Raw genomic sequence first — 24,011 nt, 5'->3', positions numbered from 1 at the left:
TTCTTTAGCTCTTTTGTAGGGATTTGAAGAAAGTCGCTTGGAGCGGTCACTTTGGAAAGAATGTCCGCCGCTTCTGTTGCGTTGAAGGAGAAGGTCTCACATGACATCGTTCCAGGTGCTCGTGAAAGGATCCAATGTATATTGTAGTAGAACACGGCACTCTGGGTATCTGAGAGGTGCTCAAGTTAGGTATCCAACCCGTAATACATCAGCAATAATATACTTGGCACTCAGGAGAACTTTGTAGTGAAGTCAAACATCATTTATTCAGTGCATCCAGTTCAACATGAACGTTTTCGGTCCAAACATAGGATTGGCATTTTTTCGGCCTTTACCTCTCGTGCCCAAACTATTTATTTATTTATTTGGCACTACCTTCATTTCTTGCAGCGCTCCATGCACCAGCGAGTATCTCGCCCTTTTGCAGCGCATCTTCACATACTGTACAAGGTAATGTGTCCCTCTGCCCTATACTTACCATGAGGTCCTCTATAGTACCTATTGGCATTTACTCACACTTGCCACAATATGTCTTTCTCCGTAGGCGGTACCACACCTCCTGGATTCTGTCTGACATACAGACATACTGTGTATTCCAGGTATATAGTAGTATTACTCCTAGTGGGGGGACTGCTTACACCTACCCTTAGCATGTCATCATGAAGTTTGGTAGCCATTTTGATCCATAAGGGTTTATACACGGCTCCGGTGGTCACACACGTTATATACTCTAGTACTTACTCTCATATATGGCAGCCCGATGTTTTGGTATACCCTTTTGTATCCTCATATGTTGTCACATGTTTTACGTGTCTGTATTCTTGTATTTTAGGCAGCTCACCCTGCATGATTCAGGGACAATCTCACCATTATCTCCCCATTCTGGCAGGCCCCTGTCCAGACCCAGCATGGTCACTTTATCGTAATCTTCTTACCAACACATTCACAGCTCTCTGTTTCTTCGATAAGAAGCTCACATCTCACGCTCCAAGTCAGGATTCACCAAAGTCCGTCACTATTGTTGTTTGTCACCTTACTAGTGATATTTGGTTTTTTGTATTACATATCTTTGAATATAATACATTATAGTACATTGTATCCTCAAAGTGCATCATGAATTTTGTCTCTAAAAAATATCTTTTTGTATTTTTTGTATATGTACATTACAGTATTCAAAAATTCCTGTCTGATGAAGGTCCTATGTTTGGACCGAAAACGTTCATGTTGAACTGGATGCACTGAATAAATGATGTTTGACTTCACTACAAAGTTCTCCTGAGTGCCAAGTATATTATCGCTGATATATTATTGCTGATGTATTACGGGTTGGATACCTAACTTGAGCACCTCTCAGATACCCAGAGTGCCGTGTTCTACTACATTATGCTAAACAATGTCCACGGTGGTCGGGAAAACGATGGCATCTATTGACCATAGGAGGGGGTTCACTAGACTCAGCAGCATTTTCCTCCAAGTTGTCCTTTAAAGGGACAATCCTCTTAGGCTCATCCACTCATACAGTTGAGCTTTGTGTGGATTCTGGAGCAGAGGGAAATTTCATGTCCTCTGCTTTTGCTTTGCGCCACACAATACCTCTGGTTATGCTTGCTAAACCAGTAACAGTTAGAGTGGTGAATGGGTCAACACTTCCATTACAAATCACACATCAGACTGTCCCTTTCATGTTAGCCATGTCTCCATCCCACCAGGAGATAATTTCCCTTCTTGTCCTTCCCGAGGGAATGGATGAGATTCTGTTGGGGATACCCTGGCTCCGTTTCCACTCCCCACATATTGAGTGGACCTCAGGGAGGATATTGGGTTGGAGTGAAGCTTGTAAGGGCAGATGTGTGAAAGAATGCGTTCAGGTTTCCACCACTGAGATACCCACAGATCTCTCTTCTCTTCCCAAATGCTATTGGTCCTATGCAGACGTCTTCTCCAAAAAGGCTGCGGAGACCCTCCCGCCTCACCGTCCCTATGGCTGTCCTTCTGATCTCTTGCCTGGAGCAGAACCTCCTCGGGGATGTGTCTATCCCCTCTCTCTCCCGGAAACGGAGGCTATGTCCCAATACATCCAGGAGAATTTGGCAAGAGGGTTCATTAGGAAGTCAGTGTCACCTGCAGGGGTGGGGTTCTTCTTCGTGCAGAAGAAGAATGGAGAGTTACGTCCTTGCATAGATTATAGGGGTCTTAATGCCATCACCGTAAAAAATAAGCCCTTAGAATGCTGGCACCTCCGGCATGGCGGACGATAAGCGTCTACAGCGGTACGTCCAGCAGCTGGAGGGTAGGTTGGCGGCTCTAAAGGGGTGCATTATTAAATAAAGTGGCTCAGCATGGGGGACTTTATAAAATAATAGAGATAATATGGAAGACTTTATTAAATAAATGGTCCAGAATGGGAGCCCTTGTTAAAAAAAGGGAAAGTGTATGGGGTACATTATCAAGTAAAGGGGGACAGGAAAGGGGACACAATTTCAGAATGGGGGAGGCAAAATGAGGAACATTATTGATTTATGGTGGTAAATGGGGGACATAAATACTGTAGGGTCCTATTAGGTAGCAATATTAATGTTCTAACATATTTTACTTTTGACTGTGAGTGAGTTATATTTGAGTGGGTTTCTTCATCATTTATTTTTCTGCCTGTCCATACAGATTTATCCATTCTCATGCTTGCTTCTTTACTGTTATGAAATTACTTGAGTTGGAGTAGTGATATTGCAACCATTAGGGGCAGCACTGGCAAGTAGAGTCCTCAGGATATAGCTAGAGGTCAGTACATGGAGAACTAGTGTAGTTGGAAGGATAAGCAGGAATCATAGTCAGGATATTGCCAGAGGTCAGTACACAGAGCAGCAGTAGGATCTTGAGGTTAAGCAGCAGGTGGGAAGAAGTTAGACTAAAGGCTGGGAGCTCAATTATCTTGCAAGGAAGGAAGTGCATTGCCAGGTTTAAGTGGGGTGCTTAGACAGGAGATCACAGGGTGAGCCAATCAGGATCTTAGGGTGGAGACATCAGAAACAACACAGGGACTAGTATCTAATTTAGCAATGAACTGTCCAGCGAGCTGAATAGCTCAGAGGGAAGAGCTGGTGCACATGAGCTGCTGGGTTCGAATACTGACAGTATATTCACTTTTGTTATCTAACTAGTGGGTTCATATTGAGACCTTTATTTTATTACTCATTGTTTGGACTATCTGTATTTGCTCTGTTCATTTTCATCTCAAAATAATCTCAGTTTAGGTGGTGTAGACTGCACCAGATACTGGTTGTACAAAATAAGTTTATTTATAGTACAATGCTCATCATTACCAGTGCTCGTCACTGCTCAATGATCGAATATTGGAGTGCTTGGGTACACTCGCTACTTGATAGAGTGTTGAAGGTGCTCGAGTGCCATTCTCAAGTACCTGCCCTGCACGTTTTGCGGCTGATATGTAGGATGCTAGCAGGTGCGTAGGATGTAGTGACAAACAGGAGGCAGGGCAAGGGTTAATGGGTTCTTTATATATAGGAATAGTAATGGTACAAGCAGGCGGGTAAAGGATGTGATTGGAGGATGGGGGAAAGTAAAATGCAATAGAATGTAACAGGTTAACTTATCAGTCTCTGTGCTCTGGAGGAAGGTGGCTGGAAGATCCCTCGGCGGCGCGAGATGTCTCCGATCCGGTCACGCAGATGAGCGATGCACTTTCTTTTTGTAACGACGAATCCTCCGGGTTCTTTGGCACATGATCTCCTGATCCATGCACACGGTGGAGTAGAGGCAATGGTCGGCGGCACAGAAGAAGAAGCAGAAAGTTCAGTAGGCAAGGCCGCAGTAGAAGCACACAGTCCAGCAGACGAAGCCACAGTCACAGGCCGGTCCATAGCAGGCGCTGCAAGGATGGGACTAAGCGGTGCCTCCACAGTGGTGAGCAGAGCCAAGGTATGTACTTTATCCTGGTCACTACCTGGTGCGGAAGCCTCTCTGGGCTGAGGGTAGCATGTGTTGGCAGTCTAGCTAGCTGGGGGTATAGGGACATCTAGCGGGAGTGGATCCATGGAGAAGGAGTTAACCATCTCACTACTCACAAGCTCGTTTCCCGCCAAGTGTCCCGTCTTCCCGCTAAAACTGCTATTTGTCACACCCACCCCCATCAGTCAGGTGCTCTTTTTCCTCACCATCCATGGGAGAGACTCTTCGAGAAGTGTATGACCATGTACTCTTTTTCTGTGTGAATTGTTGCCAGACGAAATTCTCTTGGTCATAGTGATTGGGGAGCTTGCCAGCTGTTGTTCATTCGGAGCATCTCAGATTAGGAAAAGTAGTGGAGCTCTCTTGTGGGGTCGAATCTGACTGAAGAGAAGGGGGAAGAGCAATGGGGGAGCTCGCATCCTCTTGGAGCTTAATCCTTCACCCCCTTCTTCGTCCTCTGCTTCTACTGGCATATGGACCATCTCAGGAGCCACTTCTACTCAAACAGGGTTCTTAGACAAGCCGGGTCGGAGCGTATTCCGATGAAGAATTCAAATAGGGGTGTGACACCCCAGGATGCTGGTTGTCACAGTGGCAATGCTTTCCTCACGGGGAGAGTGTTGTCATGCTTGGAAGCGATGGAGGATTCCTTTTTGACAGGTAATCAGCACATACAACACCGTTCTGACTCCAGGCCAGAAGGGGAAGATCTTCACCTTACTTTAGGGGAGCTGCTCCCTCTGGTCGGGAGGAGGAGTTAGTTGCTAGGCAGTTGGGAAGAATTAGACAGTTAGTGCCAGACAGCAGACTGGAGCAGTGTGAGGCTGAAGGACGAGTGAAAGGCTGTACAGCCTGAGGTGCTGTAGCTCCTAGATAGCAAGATACAAAAGGAAGAACAGCCTTTAGCTAGCATGCTGGAGAGCGAAGCACAGGTGAGTGACAACAAGGGAGAATAGCTACAGCTGGGCTTCCTCCCCGATAGAGTGCAGATATCAGTAACCGGAAGACTGAGGTTGTGTCATACTCTAGGAGGCACAGCAGAAACCGGTAGGACAGCTAGACTACACGTAACCTATCTGCCCTAATGCCCAGGAGACACAGTGACACATAGAGCCTGGGTCATGATAGAAACCCTGTAAAAAGGCTCGAGTCACCTGTCATACGGGTTTGTGTCCCACTTCAATAAAGGACAGAGATAACTGAGAGGACGTTGCTAAGAAGCCATAGGCAGTAAGGAACTACACCGCAGTGCTAGAAGGAAGACTTTTAACTCCACCTGGTAAATCTGAACTCTGAACTCACTTCCAAGCCGGCCGGACCATGCCTGTACCTGTGATCTGGTGCCCTGGACTGTGGCTGCCTGCTACCATCAGTAAACCAGGTAAAAAGACTGCACAACTGCCTCCTTCATTCTTTACTGTACTACTCACCATCTTCCATCTATTGACCGGGAGCCCTGGGGACCTACTTCACCTGTGGGAAGTTATACCATCTGGCTGCCATAACATCACCCCAGACAACCCCTTTAAGCAGCGTTGGTCATCTCTGACCGAATACCACTGGTGGTGTCACAAACTTTCTTTATTTCAAAAATCCCTTTAAAGATCATCCCTTTAACATGGGCGCCCAGGGCCACTAATCGGGTCACTGCCGCTGTGACACATCCCTTTCAGTACCGGATCCGGTACCGCGTACCCCACGGCCTGGCGGGCAACTCATTTTGGCGTCACAAACAGGATGAACCGACCCAAAACGGGTCTTGTGCACTTAAGAGACTGTGCTTAAAAGACAGACTTTATTAAATTGTGTGCCAGAGACTTAAATGAGCTTTTAAAACATCGCCATCAAAACATCACCATAACTGCATCACACGGTGCGCGCACTCTTTTTTCAAAATAACTGCCAAAAACAGCAGCCAGAAAGAGCGCCGTGAGGAGCGCAGGAAAAGAGTGGTGTGCCATTGTGGGCGGAGCCTAAAGAGAGAGCGCGAAGAGGAAGCGGGTGTCGTGCTGTGAGAGGAATCACAAGTGAGGACACCATGCAGGAGAAACGCAAATGAAGATGCTGCAAAGTCCTGGATGAAGGACCGGAAAGAGTGACTAACCGCGCACAGGAGGAACCGCTGCTGACTCCGGAGGAGAGATGTCAGCCACACTGAAGATTAGCATGGGGGAATGGAAATGTCGGACCTGGGAGAAGAACTAGTGGCAGTCACAGCCGCAGGTCCCATAATGCCACCAGTCCTTTCAGTACCTGCAAATAGGCCAGACCCCGCCACAGTAACAGCTCCAATAATGCCGCTGTCTATGCCCTAAATACCTGGAGTGGCCTGGCTGCCACAATATTCTGGGGAGTCCCATACATTGAGTGACTTTAAGGAAAGGCTCTGCAGCCTATTTGAGGTCCCTGACTGAGCATCAAAAGGTCAGCATCTTAACTGACCAACTAACTGGCGCAGCCCTAAGAGAAGTAAAATCATAGCTGGATATTGAAAAAGGAACTGTTGAGCAAATATTAGCCAAACTGAAAAATACTTTTGACACCCGCACTGCTACAGAAATAAAAATGAGTTTTTTCGGGTGCAAACAACGGGCACAAGACAATATAAGGGACTATGCCCTCAATCTCCAGGAGGCACTGCTGGCCACTAAACAGGTTGACCCTAACAGCGTGCAGAATGGGACAGGCTCTTAAAGGAACAGTTCATTGAAGGACTCCTGTCCAGCATTCACAGAACACAGCTATGCATCCTGGCCCTGCAAAACCCTTACCTGGACTTTGCACAATTCAAAGATAGGGCCATTCAGGTGCTGCATGAACCAAATTCCAGCCACACAGCGCCCCCTAGATGCCCAGTAATCAACTACCATAAAGAAGCAACATCCTTCTATCAGGTCCCTGTTGAGGCTGACACACAGACTTTAGATGATGACCCCTCCGCAGGACTGCATCTCCTGGTTAAGGAACTGACCAAAAGTGTGGCTGCACTAACCAAAATTATGCAGTCCATGCAAGTGCCCCCAAAGGAGAAGATCCAGCTGGCCTCCAGTCCAGGAGGATGCAGGCCTGAGGATCTGCCCTAGAAGAAGCAAAAATGTTATTAATGTAATGTTGTGCACCTGAAAAATGTTTGCACTTGTTTTATGTAACGTTTAAGAAATTTCCTCCCATAAAGGGAAGCTCAAGTTTACATATGTTTAACCTGTTTATCAGCAGGTTCTCACAGTGGCATTGCTTTCCTCATGGGGAGAGAGTTGTCATGCTTGGAAGCCATGGAGGATTCCTTTTTGCCATGTAATTAGCACAAACAACACCGTTCTGACTCCAGGCAAGAAGGGGGAGCTCTACACCCGACTTCAGGGGAGCTGCTCCCTCTGGTCAGGAGGAGTTAGTTTCTAGGCAGTTGCTAGGCAGTTGGGAAGAATTAGACAGTTGGTGCCAGACATGAGACTGGAGCAGTCTGAGGCAGAAGGACGAGTGAAAGGCTGTACAGCCTGAGGTGCTGTAGCTCCTAGATAGCGAGATACAGAAGGAAGCACAGCCTTTAGCTAACATGCCAGAGAGAGAAGCACAGGAGAGTGACAACAAGGGAGAATAGCTACAACTGGGCTACCTCCTTGATAGAGCACAGATACCAGTAACCGGAAGACCGAGGTTGTGTCATACTCTAGGAGGCACAGCAGAAACCGGTAGGACAGCTAGACTACACATAACCTGTCTGCTCTAATGCCCATGAGACACAGTGATACATAGAGCCTGGGCCTTGATAGAGACCCTGTAAAAAGGCTCCAGTCACCTGCCATACGGGTTTGTGTCCCACTTCAATAAAGGACAGAGATATCTGAGAGGACCTTGCTAAGAAGCCATAGGCAGTAAGTAACTACACCACAGCACTATAAGGAAGGCTTTTAACTCCACCTGGTAAAGCTGAACTCTGAACTTGCTTTCAAGCTGGCCAGACCCTGCCTGTACCTGTGATCTGGTGCCCTGGACTGTGGCTGCCTGCTACCATCAGTAAACCAGGTAAAATGACTGCACAACTGCATCCTTCGTTCTTTACTGCACTACTCACCATCTTCCATCTATTCACCGGGAGCCCTGGGGACCTTCTTCTCCTGTGGGAAGTTATACCATCTGGCTGCCATAACATCACCCCAGAAGACCCCTTTAAGCAGCATCGATCACCTCTGACCGAATACCACAGGTGGTGTCACAAACTTTCTTTATTTCAAAAACCCCTTTAAAGACCGTCTCTTTAACATGGGCACCCAGGGCCACGGACCAGGTCACCGCCACCGTGACACATCCCTTTAAGTACCAGACCCGGTACCGAGTACCCCACGGCCCTAGCGGGCGACTCAGGGGCATCTTCTTTTCCTTCAGGTTGGACTTTGTAGACAGGTCCCTCTGGACTTTTCTCTTCTCTTCACCTGATATGGGTCTTTCTCCCAAAGATTTTCCAGCTTGTCTCAAGGGTGCTTCTCCTGCACTAAGACATGGTCACTAGCTTGAAACTCTGTTGCTCCAGACGACGTCCTCTCTGCATGTTCTAGCTCCAGTAATCTGGTCTGGACCAACTGGTGTAAGGTCTGCAGGTGGTGTCGATGTTCTTGAACCCAGGAGGACACCCCCATTCGTGGGTAATCTTCTTCTGGGTCCAATGCCAACTCGATGATTCCTTTTCCTTCTTGGCTGAACAGAAGGGAGTAAGGTGAATATCCCATGGTTTAGTGTATTCGATTATTATATACCTACACCAATTCATAAACGTACTCTGGCCACCAGGCCTTCCGATCTTCCTCTAGAGTTTTTAACATCTGAATCAGCGTATGGTTGAACCATTCGCATGCACCATTACCTTTAGGGTGGTACGGTGTAGTGCATGGCTAGTCAATCCCGTACAGACGGTGCAATTCATCTATTACTTTTCCCAAGAAACAAGCTCCCTGATCAGAGTAAATTCTCTCCAGACAACCATAGGTTAGAATGAAGTTCTTAAATATTGCATACGCAGTGGACTCTGCAGTCTGATCCCATGTCGGTGTCACCACGGCAAATTTTGTGAAATGATCCACCATTACCAGGCAATGTTCGTAGTCCTGGTGGGCCGGGCAGATGGTTAGATAGTCTATTATCAAGAGTTCCAGAGGAGCGGAGGTGATAATGGACTGAACGAGAGCCTTCTGTTCTGATGGCTTAGCCAGCTCACATGTCCGGCACTTCCTACAGGCCTCATCCACTTTCGGCTTCAACTGGGGATGGAAGATGAACCATTGTAGAGAACCAAAGTGGGCTCTTTGCTCGTGTGCAGCGACAGCAATTTCAAATAATGACGTTGTTGGAATGAGGACTTCATCCATAGTTGTTCCCATGGTCATAGGATCCGTAACACCTTCGGGGACAAGGTACCCCTTTCTGACGGGCTTGGAAGTCTTTGAGAAGCCACACATCATCTTAACAAAGCCAGTTCGCCATCTTCCTGTTGAAGCTGAACCCACTCATCTCGAGTTCATCCCAGTATGTCATCTTGGACTGAGGTATGTTTCTGTCCCTGCATTGCCACCACCATCCTGGTGGACCTCCAGAATCTAGGGACCTCTTCATCCTCTAGATTTTCGTTTCTGTCCCGCTCGGGTCTGGTACTCTTCCTCTGGGACAGGGCATCGGCGTGGATATTTTCTGCACCCCTTCTGTAGGCGATTTTATAATGGAATTTCGATATTCTGGCTACCCATCACTGTTCTAAGACCCCCAATCTCACATTCTCCAGGTGTGTAAGTGGGTTATAATCAGTATGCATCAACACTTCAGAGCCGGACAGATATTCCGCAAATCTCTCCGTCATAGCCCACACCAATGCTAGCAGCTCCAACTTGAAAGAACTGTAATTTTCTGGATTGCATTCGGAATCGTGAAGGGACCGACTTACATAAGCGATCACCCTCTCTCTTCTGTCCTGCATCTGCGACAACACATCCCCAAGTTCCAGCAGACTCCCGTAGGTGTGGAGAATGAACGGTTGTGAGAAATCCACGAAAGCCAGGATAGGAGCTTCAGTGAGTGTTTTTTTGAGATTTTGAAAAGCGTCTTCTTGGGACACCTCCTAGCAGATCTTCCAGTTCTTGGCTCCCGAGGGTACCTTTTTCAACAGCATCTGTAAGGGCTTTGCCCGTCGAGCAAAATTCTTCACAAACCGCCTGTAATAACCGGTCAGTCCCAGGAATACCCGCACATCATTCACGGTCTCTGGAGTGGGCCAGTCTTGAATCACTGCGATCTTCTCTCTGGAGGGCTCTACTCCTTCAGCAGAAACAACATGGCCCAAGTATTCAATTTGTGTGCGGAACAGATGGCATTACTGGGGCTTGACTTTTAGTCTGTGCTTCTGAAGGCAGGCCAACACTTGTTAGAGGCATTGCAGATGTTCCTCGAAGGAAGCCACAAAGACTTTAATGTCGTCCAGATAGATGAGCGTTGACTCAAAGTTCAAGTCCCCGCGACATCTCTCCATGAGACGTTGAAAAGTTCCGGGAGCATTGGCTAGGCCGAATGGCATGAGGTTGAACTTGTACAATCCCATGGGGAGAATGAAGGCAGTCTTTGCTCAATCCTGTTCAGACATGGGGACTTGCCAGTAGCCATTGGCAAGGTCCAGAGTAGAGAAGAACCTGGCTTCCCCAGAGCAGACAGAGACTCCTCAATCCAAGGCAGCGGGTACGAGTCCTTCACCATACAGGTGTTGAGTTTTTGCTAATCCACACAAAAACGCAAGGTACTGTTTTTCTTTCGTACCAACACAATTGGGGCAGCCCAAGGACTCTGGCTTTCCCGGATCGCACCGGCCTGCAACATCTGATTCAATATGCTCTTCACTTCCTTGTACAACTGTAGGGGAATTTGATGGTAATGCTCCCATATTGGCGCGGAACTTCCAGTTGGTATTTCATGCTTAATGGCCGTGGTGCAGCCAATATCATCTTCGTGGAGGGCGAAGACTTCCTTTTACTTTCCCAGCAGAGCATTTACCAGTTGCATCTGAGCGGGTTCAAGTTTGGCCAGTTCAGCCCGCATTTGTTCCAATATAGGTTGGCCCTTCTTGATGTAACGTGGTTCTGACACTGTGTAACAATTATAGGGGATAATTCAGGAGACTTTGCGTGGAACAAGACAACAGGACACAGTTTTATAAGTGGTAAAGTTTATATTATCACTAGTGTTGAGCATTCCGATACCGCAAGTATCGGGTATCGGCCGATACTTGCCGTATCGGAATTCCGATACCGAGTTCCGATATTTTTGTGGTATCGGAAATCGGAATCGGAAGTTCCCAGTGTATGGTTCCCAGGGTCTGGAGGAGAGGAGACTCTCCTTCAGGCCCTGGGATCCATATTCATGTAAAAAATAAAGAATTAAAATAAAAAATATGGATATACTCACCCGTCCGGCGGCCCCTGGACCTTACCGATTGTAACCGGCAGCCTCCATTCTTTAGAATGAGGAGTTTAGGACCCTCGATGACGTTGCGGCTTGTGATTGGTCGTGTGAGCGGTCACATGAGCGGCACGCGACCAATCACAATCCGCGACGTCATCGAGGGTCCTAAACTCCTCATTCTTAGGAACGGAGGCTGCCGGTTACAATCGGTAAGGTCCAGGGGCCGCCGGAGGGGTGAGTATATCCATATTTTTATTTTAATTCTTTATTTTTTACATGAATATGGATCCCAGGGCCTGAAGGAGAGTTTCCTCTCCTTCAGACCCTGGGAACCATCCAGGATAGCTTCCGATACTTGTGTCCCATTGACTTGTATTGGTATCGGGATCAGCGATATCCGATATTTTTCGGGTATCGGCCGATACTATCCGATACCGATACTTTCAAGTATCGGAAGGTATCGCTCAACACTAATTATCACACAGTGATTCAAACAGGTGCAGAGAGAAACTCAAGTCCACAACACTTGGTGCAAATAATAAACGCAGCTTAGCAGTCAATAGGAAACTTCAGAGGTAGATGCAAACAAACAGAAAGTCTATGAAGCACAGTTATTCTTGAGGAAACTTGACACGAATAGATCCTTGACTTAGTCCAGACACAGATAGATATGCTATAAGGCAGTTCAAATCATATCTTAGCTCAACCAGGGAGGCCTGGTTAATAGTCTCAGGTTTTGCAGAGCAGCAAACAGCTTACATGTCCAACAAATGCAGATGGAAGTAACAGGAACAGCAGATGAAGGAGGATTACTGAACACTGGTGTATGCAGCAGGAACTCAGAGCAGAGTGGCAGGATCTCCAACACAGGTTCACAGGAGCAGGTGCAGGTGCAAAGCCAGGGAGTAATCAGGAGCTGGATGCAAAGCAGAATAATCTAGCACAGACTGAAGGCTGGGGTGGAGTTTTATAGCAGGAAGACAAGTGCACATGAGACCAAAGATGCCATGTTGGAAAAGGGCAGTAATGCACAAAAGGTAAAAAATGTTCAGAGTCCTGACATTACTCCCTCCTTAGAAGCGGCCTCAGGATGATCCTGGACCTGGTTTCTCAGGGAATCTCTGATGAAAAGGAGAAATCTTCTGTTGGGCATTGATGTTTTCCACAGGTTCCCAAGAGTCTTCCTCAGGGGGATATCCCTGCCATCTTATCAGATATTGGAGCCGATTCCTGCGAATCCTGGCATCAATAATTTCCTCCACCACAAATTGTTCTTGCCCATCAATCAACACAGGCTGCGGAGGTGGCACAACATGTCCCTGGAAGGTATTAGGAGATACAGGCTTTAGTAAAGATACATGAAAAACTGGGTGTACCTTCATTGTCCTAGGTAGCTTCAGCCGGCAGGCCACAGAGCTCACAATACCGTTGATCTTGAAAGGGCCAATGAATTTCTGTCCACGTTTTTGTGAAGGAACGTTTAACTTCAGATTCTTAGTTGCTAACCACACGGAATCTCCTACCTTGAACATGGGTGCAGGTTTATGGAATCTATCAGCCGATCTCTTATAACGTTCTTGAGCCGTGGTCAGGGATTCCTTCAGAACCTCCAGATTTTGTCTCATCGCAGTCAGCCTTTCCTCCACTGCTGGAACCGGAGAATTAATTGGAGACCTAGGTAAAATACATGGATGATAACCCAGATTGGCAAAGAAAGGTGTAAAGTTAGTGGAGGCGCTCTGAGAATTATTATATGAAAATTCGGCTAACGGCAACAACTCCAACCAATCATCCTGGAGATGGCTGACATAGCATCTTAGATATTGTTCCAGTGTCTGGTTGGCACGCTCAGTCTGAGCATTTGTCTGGGGTTGGTAAGCAGAAGAGAGACAGACCTTAATATTGAGTGAAGAGAAAAACCCCTTCCAGAATCTTGAAGTGAACTGTACTCCACGGTCAGGTAGGTGCCACATGAGGAGTCTTGTAATGGGCACATACCTCGCAAGAGAGAACATAGTTCTTGGTATCCTTCAGGCAACTTGGCCACCAGAAGAATCAGCTCAGGAACTCTTGTGCCCCCCTGTGACCAGCCAACTTGGAGTCATGTACCAACTTGAGGATCTGCAGACGGACGACCTCCGGGACGTAGATACGTCGATCTCTGAACCACATTCCACCCTTAAAGACAAGATTAATATCCACAGTTGGGTTGGCCAGAAATACATCACCTTCATAGGCCTCCCTGCACTCCTTCCACAAGTCCTGATCGTGGATAACTCCGATGAAATTGGCATCAGATAGAATGGTCTTGGACGGGGCTCCAGGTACGGAATCCGCAGCATGGATTCGGGATAAAGCATCAGCCTTCCCATTACGAGAACCTGGACGGTACGAGATAACAAAGTTAAATTGATTTAAGAATAAGTTCCAACGAGCCTGATGAGGAGAAAGACATCTAGCGGATCTAAGGAACTCTAGATTGTGATGGTCAGTTAGCACTATGATCTGTTGTGCAGCTCCTTGCAGATGATGCCTCCATTCTTTGAAAGCCGCAATAATAGCCAGCAATTCCTTGTCTCCCACATTGTAATTCTTCTCTGCTGAGGTTAGTCTACGGGAAAAGAAAGCACAAGGATGTAGCAGACCTGTTGTGAATTCCGTTCTCGAACTCCCTCCTGTAGTCATGAATGGTACTTCGGTGAGTTCTGTCCGTGGACTCCCTCTGGTGGCTGTGAGTGGAGCTGCTGGTTCTGAGATTCCTTCCCCACCTGCCCTCGTTTAGGGCTAGGCTGGATTCACTATTTAACTCCACTCAGATCATTACTCCATGCCAGCTGTCAATGTTCTAGTACTGGTTCAGATCTCTCCTGGATCTTTCTGAGGACCTGACTACTCCAGCAAAAGCTAAGTTCCGGCTTGTTCATTTGTTCTTATGGTTTTTCTTGCTAAGTTCTAGTCCAGCTGGCTTTCATGAAACTGCCTGGCTAGCTGGAAGCTCTGGGGGTACAGAGTGGCACCACCGCACCTTGAGTCGGTGCGGGGGTATTTTTTGCACACTCTGCGTGGTTTTTGTAGTTTGTTGTGTTGACCGCAAAGATCCCTTTTCCATCCTCAATCTGTTTAGTTAGACTGGCCTCTCTTTGCTAAAGCCTATTTCATCCTGTGTTTGTGATTTCCTCTTAACTCACAGTCAATACTTGTGGGGGGCTGCTTTTACCTTTGGGGAAATTTCTCTGAGGCAAGTGAGGCTTTGTTTCCTTTCTTTAGGGGTAGTTAGCTCTTAGGCTGTGAAGAGGCGTCTAGGCAGAGTCAGGCACGCTCCACGGCTATTTCTAGTTGTGTTGATAGGAGTAGGATTTGCGGTCAGCAGAGTTCCCATTTCCCCAGAGCTCGTCCCGATTCCGTGTTTAACTATCAGGTCATTCCTGGTGCACCTAACCACCAGGTCTATAACAGTACAGCTGGCCCACAAAGTGTTAATGCATCGCAATAGAGGGAAAAGAGAAGTTCTGAGACCATTTTTTTTTCTGCAGTGTGTTTTGCCTTTTCCCCTTAAACTCTGGGTGGTTCAGAACTCAGGTGTGGATATGGACATTCAAGGTCTGTCCTCTAGTGTAGATCAACTCGCTGCAAGGGTACAAAACATTCAAGATTATGTTGTTCAGAATCCTATGTTGGAGCCTAGAATTCCAATTCCTGATTTGTTTTCTGGGGATAGATCTAAATTTCTGAGTTTCAAAAACAATTGTAAACTGTTTCTTGCTCTGAAACCCCGCTCTTCTGGTGACCCTATTCAGCAAGTGAGAATCATTATTTCTTTGTTGCGTGGCGACCCTCAAGACTGGGCATTCGCCCTGGCGCCAGGAGATCCTGCATTGCATAATGTAGATGCGTTTTTTCTGGCGCTGGGATTGCTTTATGATGAACCGAATTCTGTGGATCAAGCAGAGAAAATTTTGCTGGCTTTGTGTCAGGGTCAGGATGAAGCGGAGGTATATTGCCAGAAGTTCAGAAAGTGGTCTGTGCTTACTCAGTGGAATGAGTGTGCCCTGGCAGCAATTTTCAGAAAGGGTCTTTCTGAAGCCCTTAAGGATGTTATGGTGGGGTTCCCCACGCCTGCTGGTCTGAATGAATCAATGTCCTTGGCCATACAGATCGATCGGCGCTTACGTGAGCGCAAAACTGTGCACCATTTGGCGGTATCCTCTGAGCAGAGGCCTGAGCCTATGCAATGTGATAGGACTTTGACCAGAGCTGAACGGCAAGAACATAGACGTCAGAATGGGCTGTGTTTTTACTGTGGTGACTCCACTCATGCTATCTCTGATTGTCCTAAGCGCACTAAGCGGTTCGCTAGGTCTGTCACCATTGGTACTGTACAGCCTAAATTTCTTTTGTCCGTTACTCTGATTTGCTCTTTGTCATCCTATTCTGTTATGGCATTTGTGGATTCAGGTGCTGCCCTGAATTTGATGGACTTAGAGTTTGCCAGGCGCTGTGGTTTTTTCTTGGAGCCCTTGCAGCATCCCATTTCTTTGAGGGGAATTGATGCTACGCCTTTGGCCAAGAATAAGCCTCAGTACTGGACCCAGTTGACCATGTGCATGGCTCCTGCGCATCAGGAGGATATTCGCTTTTTGGTGTTGCATAATCTGCATGATGTGGTCGTGTTGGGTTTGCCATGGCTGCAGGTCCATAATCCAGTATTGGATTGGAAATCAATGTCGGTGTCCAGTTGGGGCTGTCAAGGGGTACATGGGGATGTTTCATTGTTGTCAATTTCTTCCTCCACTCCTTCTGAAGTCCCTGAGTTTTTGTCAGATTACCGGGATGTATTTGATGAGCCCAAGTCTAGTACCCTACCTCCTCATAGGGATTGTGATTGTGCTATTAATTTGATTCCTGGTAGCAAGTTCCCTAAGGGACGACTTTTCAATTTGTCTGTGCCAGAACACGCCGCTATGAGGAGTTATATAAAGGAGTCCTTGGAGAAAGGGCATATCCGCCCGTCGTCGTCACCATTGGGAGCAGGGTTCTTTTTTGTGGCCAAGAAGGATGGTTCTCTGAGACCTTGTATAGATTACCGCCTTCTTAATAAAATCACGGTCAAATTTCAGTACCCTTTGCCTCTATTGTCTGATTTATTTGCTCAGATTAAGGGGGCTAGTTGGTTCACCAAGATAGACCTTCGAGGGGCGTATAATCTCGTGCGTATTAAACAGGGCGATGAATGGAAAACAGCATTTAATACGCCCGAGGGCCATTTTGAGTACATGGTGATGCCATTCGGCCTTTCTAATGCTCCCTCTGTGTTTCAGTCCTTTATGCATGACATCTTCCGAAAGTATCTGGATAGATTCATGATCGTATATTTGGATGATATTTTGGTCTTTTCGGATGATTGGGAGTCCCATGTGAAGCAGGTCAGAATGGTGTTCCAGGTCCTTCGTGCTAATTCCTTGTTTGTGAAGGGATCTAAGTGTCTCTTTGGAGTTCAGAAGGTTTCCTTTTTGGGTTTCATTTTTTCCCCTTCTACTATCGAGATGAATCCTGTTAAAGTCCAAGCTATTTATGATTGGACTCGGCCTACATCTGTGAAGAGCCTTCCGAAATTTTTGGGCTTTGCCAATTTTTACCGTCACTTCATCGCTAATTTTTCTAGTGTTGTTAAACCGTTGACTGATTTGACCAAGAAGGGTGCTGATGTGGTGAATTGGTCCTCTGCGGCCATTGAGGCTTTTCAGGAGTTGAAACGTCATTTCTCTTCGGCTCCTGTGTTGTGTCAGCCAGATGTTTCGCTCCCTTTTCAGGTCGAGGTTGATGCTTCTGAAATTGGAGCAGGGGCTGTTTTGTCTCAGAGAAATTCTGATTGCTCTGTAATGAAGCCGTGCGCTTTCTTTTCAAGAAAGTTTTCGCCTGCTGAGCGTAATTATGATGTTGGCAATCGGGAGTTGTTGGCTATGAAGTGGGCATTCGAGGAGTGGCGACATTGGCTTGAAGGAGCCAAGCATCGCGTGGTGGTCTTGACAGATCACAAGAATCTGACTTATCTCGAGTCTGCCAAGCGGTTGAATCCTAGACACGCTCGTTGGTCGCTGTTTTTCTCCCGTTTCAATTTTGTGGTTTCGTACCTTCCGGATTCTAAGAATGTGAAGGCTGATGCCCTTTCAAGGAGTTTTGTGCCTGATTCTCCTGGGGTTCCTGAGCCACTGGTATTCTCAGAGAGGGGGTAGTTCTGTCTGCCATCTCCCCTGATTTGCGGTGGGTGCTGCAGGAGTTCCAGGCTGATAGACCTGACCGTTGTCCAGCGGAGAAACTGTTTGTCCCTGATAGATGGACTAATAGAGTTATCTCTGAGGTTCATTGTTCGGTGTTGGCTGGTCATCCTGGGATTTTTGGTACCAGGGATTTGGTGGCTAGGTCTTTTTGGTGGCCTTCTTTGCCACGGGATGTGCGTTCTTTTGTGCAGTCTTGTGGGATTTGTGCTCGGGCTAAGCCCTGCTGTTCTCATGCCAGTGGGTTACTTTTGCCCTTGCCGGTCCCGAAAAGGCCCTGGACGCATGTTTCCATGGATTTTATTTCAGATCTTCCTGTTTCTCAAAGGATGTCGGTCATCTGGGTGGTTTGTGATCGCTTCTCTAAAATGGTCCATTTGGTACCCTTGCCTAAATTGCCTTCTTCCTCTGATTTGGTTCCATTATTTTTCCAACATGTGGTTCGTTTGCATGGCATTCCGGAGAACATCGTGTCTGACAGAGGTTCCCAGTTTGTTTCAAGGTTTTGGCGTTCCTTTTGTGCTAAGATGGGCATTGATTTGTCTTTTTCTTCGGCTTTCCTTCCTCAGACAAATGGCCAAACCGAACGAACCAATCAGACTTTGGAAACCTATCTGAGATGCTTTGTTTCTGCGGATCAGAATGATTGGGTGACCTTCTTGCCATTGGCTGAGATCGCCCTTAATAATCGGGCCAGTTCGGCTACTTTGGTTTCGCCTTTTTTTTGTAATTCTGGTTTTCATCCTCGTTTTTCTTCAGGGCAGGTTGAGCCTTCGGACTGTCCTGGTGTGGATTCTGTGGTGGACAGGTTGCAGCAAATTTGGACTCATGTGGTGGACAATTTGACCTTGTCCCAAGAGAAGGCTCAACGTTTCGCTAACAGCCGTCGCCGTGTTGGTCCCCGACTTCGTGTTAGGGATTTGGTTTGGTTATCATCTTGTTATGTTCCTATGAAGGTTTATTCTCCTAAGTTTAAGCCTCGTTTCATTGGTCCTTATAAGATTTCTGAAATTCTTAATCCTGTGTCATTTCGTTTGGCCCTTCCTGCTTCTTTTGCCATCCATAATGTGTTCCATAGGTGGTTGCTGCAGAGATATGTGGCGCCTATGGTTACCTCCGTTGATCCTCCTGCTCCTGTGTTGGTCGAGGGGGAGTTGGAGTATGTGGTGGAGAAGATTTTGGATTCTCGTATTTCGAGACGAAAACTTCAGTACTTGGTCAAATGGAAGGGCTATGGTCAGGAGGATAATTCCTGGGTTGTTGCCTCTGATGTCCATGCTGCCGATTTAGTTCGTGCCTTTCATTTGGCTCATCCTGATCGGCCGGGGGGCTCTGGTGAGGGTTCGGTTACTCCTCCTCAAGGGGGGGTACTGTTGTGAATTCCGTTCTCGACCTCCCTCCTGTAGTCATGAATGGTACTTCGGTGAGTTCTGTCCGTGGACTCCCTCTGGTGGCTGTGAGTGGAGCTGCTGGTTCTGAGATTCCTTCCCCACCTGCCCTCGTTTAGGGCTAGGCTGGATTCGCTATTTAACTCCAATCAGATCATTACTCCATGCCAGCTGTCAATGTTCTAGTACTGGTTCAGATCTCTCCTGGATCTTTCTGAGGACCTGACTACTCCAGCAAAAGCTAAGTTCCGGCTTGTCCATTTGTTCTTATGGTTTTTCTTGCTAAGTTCTAGTCCAGCTGGCTTTCATGAAACTGCCTGGCTAGCTGGAAGCTCTGGGGGTGCAGAGTGGCACCACCACACCGTGAGTCGGTGCGGGGGTATTTTTTGCACACTCTGCGTGGTTTTTGTAGTTTGTTGTGTTGACCACAAAGATCCCTTTTCTATCCTCAATCTGTTTAGTTAGACTGGCCTCTCTTTGCTAAAGCCTATTTCATCCTGTGTTTGTGATTTCCTCTTAACTCACAGTCAATACTTGTGGGGGGCTGCTTTTACCTTTGGGGAAATTTCTCTGAGGCAAGTGAGGCTTTGTTTCCTTTCTTTAGGGGTAGTTAGCTCTTAGGCTGTGAAGAGGCATCTAGGCAGAGTCAGGCACGCTCCACGGCTATTTCTAGTTGTGTTGATAGGAGTAGGATTTGCGGTCAGCAGAGTTCTTATTTCCCCAGAGCTCGTCCCGATTCCGTGTTTAACTATCAGGTCATTCCTGGTGCACCTAACCACCAGGTCTATAACACAGACCCTTCTCTCCAGTTCTTTGGGAGAGAATAGCCCCCAAAGCATTATCAGAAGCGTCCACCTCCACAATGAAAGGATGTGTTGGATCTGGGTGTATCAACAGCGGTGCTGATGTGAAACAGATCTTCAGCCGATCAAAAGCTTCTTGAGCCTGTGATGACCACTTAAAGGGCTTTTCCTTCTTTGTCAAGGAAGTAATGGGACGGACAATATCAGAAAAATTTCGAATGAAGCGTCTGTAGAAATTTGCAAAACCAATAAAACGTTAGACCTTCTTAACGTTCTTGGATGCCGGCCAGTCAAGGATAGCCTGAATCTTACCAGATTCCATGTTCAGCCCCTGGGGAGACATGATATAACCTGTCATGATTCTCAATGGCGAGAGAACATAGCCCAGCATATATGAGAACTAGCTCTTGGAAGATGGAAACTATACTGACCATGAACTAAACCTGCCGCACAACTAGAAGTGGCCGGGTAGCATGCCTACGTTTTTTATCCCTAGATGCCCAGCGCCAGCTGGAGAACTACCTAATCCTAGCAGAGGAAAAGACAGTCCTGGCTCACCTCTAGAGAAATTTTCCCAAAAGGCAGACAGAGGCCCCCACATATATTGGCGGTGATTTTAGATGAAATGACAAACGTAGTATGAAAATAGGTTTAGCAAAATCGAGGTCCGCTTACTAGATAGCATGAAGACAGAAAGGGCACTTTCATGGTCAGCAGAAAACCCTATCAAAACACCATCCAGAAATTACTTTAAGACTCTAGCATTAACTCATAACACCAGAGTGGCAATTTCCGCTCACAAGAGCTTTCCAGACACAGTAACGAAACAGCAGCTGTGAACAGGAACAAAATGCAAAAACACACAAGGACAAAAGTCCAACTTAGCTAGGAGTTGTCTAGTAGCAGGAACATGCACAGAAGGCTTCTGATTACATTGTTGACCGGCATGAAACTGACAGAGGAGCAAGGTTATATAGCGACTCCCACATCCTGATAGGAGCAGGTGAACAGAGGGGATGATGCACACAAGTACAATTCCACAAGTGGCCACCGGGGGAGCCCAGAATCCAATTTCACAACAGTACCCCCCCTCAAGGAGGGGGCACCGAACCCTCACCAGAACCACCAGGGCGATCAGGATGAGCCCTATGAAAGGCACGGACAAGATCGGAGGCATGAACATCAGAGGCAGTGACCCAAGAATTATCCTCCTGACCGTATCCCTTCCATTTGACCAGATACTGGAGTTTCCGTCTGGAAACACGAGAGTCTAAGATCTTTTCCACAACGTACTCCAACTCACCCTCAACCAACACCGGAGCAGGAGGCTCAACGGAAGGCACAGCCGGTACCTCATACCTGCGCAACAATGACCGATGAAAAACATTATGAATCGAAAAGGATGCAGGGAGGTCCAAACGGAAGGACACAGGGTTAAGAATCTCCAATATCTTGTACGGGCCGATGAACCGAGGCTTAAACTTAGGAGAAGAAACCCTCATAGGGACAAAACGAGAAGACAACCACACCAAGTCCCCAACACAAAGCCGAGGACCAACACGACGACGGCGGTTGGCAAAAAGCTGAGTCTTCTCCTGGGACAACTTCAAATTGTCCACCACCTGCCCCCAAATCTGATGCAACCTCTCCACCACAGCATCCACTCCAGGACAATCCGAAGATTCCACTTGACCGGAGGAAAATCGAGGATGAAACCCCAAATTACAGAAAAACGGGGACACCAAGGTGGCAGAGCTGGCCCGATTATTGAGGGCGAACTCCGCCAAAGGCAAAAAAGCAACCCAATCATCCGCAGACACAAAACACCTCAAATATGTCTCCAAGGTCTGATTAGTCCGCTCGGTCTGGCCATTAGTCTGAGGATGGAAAGCAGACGAAAAAGACAAATCTATGCCCATCCTAGCACAGAATGCCCGCCAAAATCTAGACACGAATTGGGTCCCTCTGTCAGAAACGATATTCTCCGGAATACCATGCAAACGAACAACATTTTGAAAAAACAGAGGAACCAACTCGGAAGAAGAAGGCAACTTAGGCAAGGGAACCAGATGGACCATCTTAGAGAAACGGTCACACACCACCCAGATGACAGACATCTTCTGAGAAACAGGCAGATCCGAAATAAAATCCATCGAGATGTGCGTCCAAGGCCTCTTCGGGATAGGCAAGGGTAACAACAATCCACTAGCCCGAGAACAACAAGGCTTGGCCCGAGCACAAACGTCACAAGACTGCACAAAGCCTCGCACATCTCGTGACAGGGAAGGCCACCAGAAGGACCTTGCCACCAAATCCCTGGTACCAAAGATTCCAGGATGACCTGCCAACGCAGAAGAATGAACCTCAGAGATGACTCTACTGGTCCAATCATCAGGAACAAACAGTCTACCAGGTGGGCAACGATCAGGTCTATCCGCCTGAAACTCCTGCAAGGCCCGCCGCAGGTCTGGAGAAACGGCAGACAATATCACTCCATCTTTAAGGATACCTGTGGGCTCAGAATTACCAGGGGAGTCAGGCTCAAAACTCCTAGAAAGGGCATCCGCCTTAACATTCTTAGAACCCGGTAGGTAAGACACCACAAAATTAAACCGAGAGAAAAACAACGACCAGCGCGCCTGTCTAGGATTCAGGCGCCTGGCAGACTCAAGGTAAATTAAATTTTTGTGGTCAGTCAATACCACCACCTGATGTCTGGCCCCCTCAAGCCAGTGACGCCACTCCTCAAAAGCCCACTTCATGGCCAAAAGCTCCCGATTCCCAATATCATAATTCCGCTCGGCGGGCGAAAATTTACGGGAAAAAAAGGCACAAGGTCTCATCACGGAGCAGTCGGAACTTCTCTGCGACAACACCGCCCCAGCTCCGATTTCAGAAGCGTCGACCTCAACCTGAAAAGGAAGAGCAACATCAGGCTGACGCAACACTGGGGCGGAAGAAAAGCGGCGCTTGAGCTCCCGAAAGGCCTCCACAGCATCAGGGGACCAATCAGCAACATCAGCACCCTTCTTAGTCAAATCAGTCAATGGTTTTACAACATCAGAAAAACCAGCAATAAATCGACGATAAAAGTTAGCAAAGCCCAAAAATTTCTGAAGACTCTTAAGAGAAGAGGGTTGCGTCCAATCACCAATAGCCTGAACCTTGACAGGATCCATCTCGATGGAAGAGGGGGAAAAAATGTATCCCAAGAAGGAAATCTTTTGAACCCCAAAAACACACTTAGAACCCTTCACACACAAGGAATTAGACCGCAAAACCTGAAAAACCCTCCTGACCTGCTGGACATGAGAGTCCCAGTCATCCGAAAAAATCAGAATATCATCCAGATACACAATCATAAATTTATCCAAATAATCGCGGAAAATGTCATGCATAAAGGACTGGAAGACTGAAGGGGCATTTGAAAGACCAAAAGGCATCACCAAATACTCAAAATGGCCCTCGGGCGTATTAAATGCGGTTTTCCACTCATCCCCCTGCTTGATTCGCACCAAATTATACGCCCCACGGAGATCAATCTTAGAGAACCACTTGGCCCCCTTTATACGAGCAAACAAATCAGTAAGCAGTGGTAACGGATATTGATATTTAACCGTGATTTTATTCAAAAGTCGATAATCAATACACGGCCTCAAAGAGCCGTCTTTCTTAGACACAAAGAAAAAACCGGCTCCTAAGGGAGATGACGAAGGACGAATATGTCCCTTTTCCAAGGACTCCTTTATATATTCTCGCATAGCCGCGTGTTCAGGCACAGACAGATTAAATAAACGACCCTTAGGGTATTTACTACCCGGGATCAAGTCTATGGCACAATCGCACTCCCGGTGCGGAGGTAGTGAACCAACCTTGGGTTCTTCAAAAACGTCACGAAAGTCAGACAAGAATTCAGGAATCTCAGAGGGAATAGATGATGAAATGGAAACCAAAGGTACGTCCCCATGAGTTCCTTTACATCCCCAGCTTAACACAGACATAGCTCTCCAGTCGAGGACTGGGTTATGAGATTGCAGCCATGGCAATCCCAGCACCAAAACATCATGTAGATTATACAGCACCAGAAAGCGAATAACCTCCTGGTGATCCGGATTAACACGCATAGTCACTTGTGTCCAGTATTG

At 47.2% G+C, this 24,011-nt stretch overlaps 1 long non-coding RNA gene across 1 annotated transcript; it reads left to right on the top strand.

Moving 5' to 3' along the window:
- Positions 1 to 337: 337 nt before the first annotated feature.
- LOC143781065 (uncharacterized) lies at positions 338 to 1,234 on the top strand. Its single transcript, XR_013216526.1, has 3 exons — positions 338 to 450; positions 545 to 599; positions 833 to 1,234. It is a non-coding gene; the product is annotated as an uncharacterized LOC143781065 (long non-coding RNA).
- The last annotated feature ends 22,777 nt before the right edge of the window (positions 1,235 to 24,011 follow it).

The sequence above is a fragment of the Ranitomeya variabilis genome, chromosome 6, assembly GCF_051348905.1.
Source record: "Ranitomeya variabilis isolate aRanVar5 chromosome 6, aRanVar5.hap1, whole genome shotgun sequence".
NCBI classification, from domain to species: Eukaryota; Metazoa; Chordata; class Amphibia; order Anura; family Dendrobatidae; genus Ranitomeya; species Ranitomeya variabilis.
Note: the sequence above shows the minus strand (reverse complement) of the source record. Positions and strands in the feature narration are given on the sequence as shown.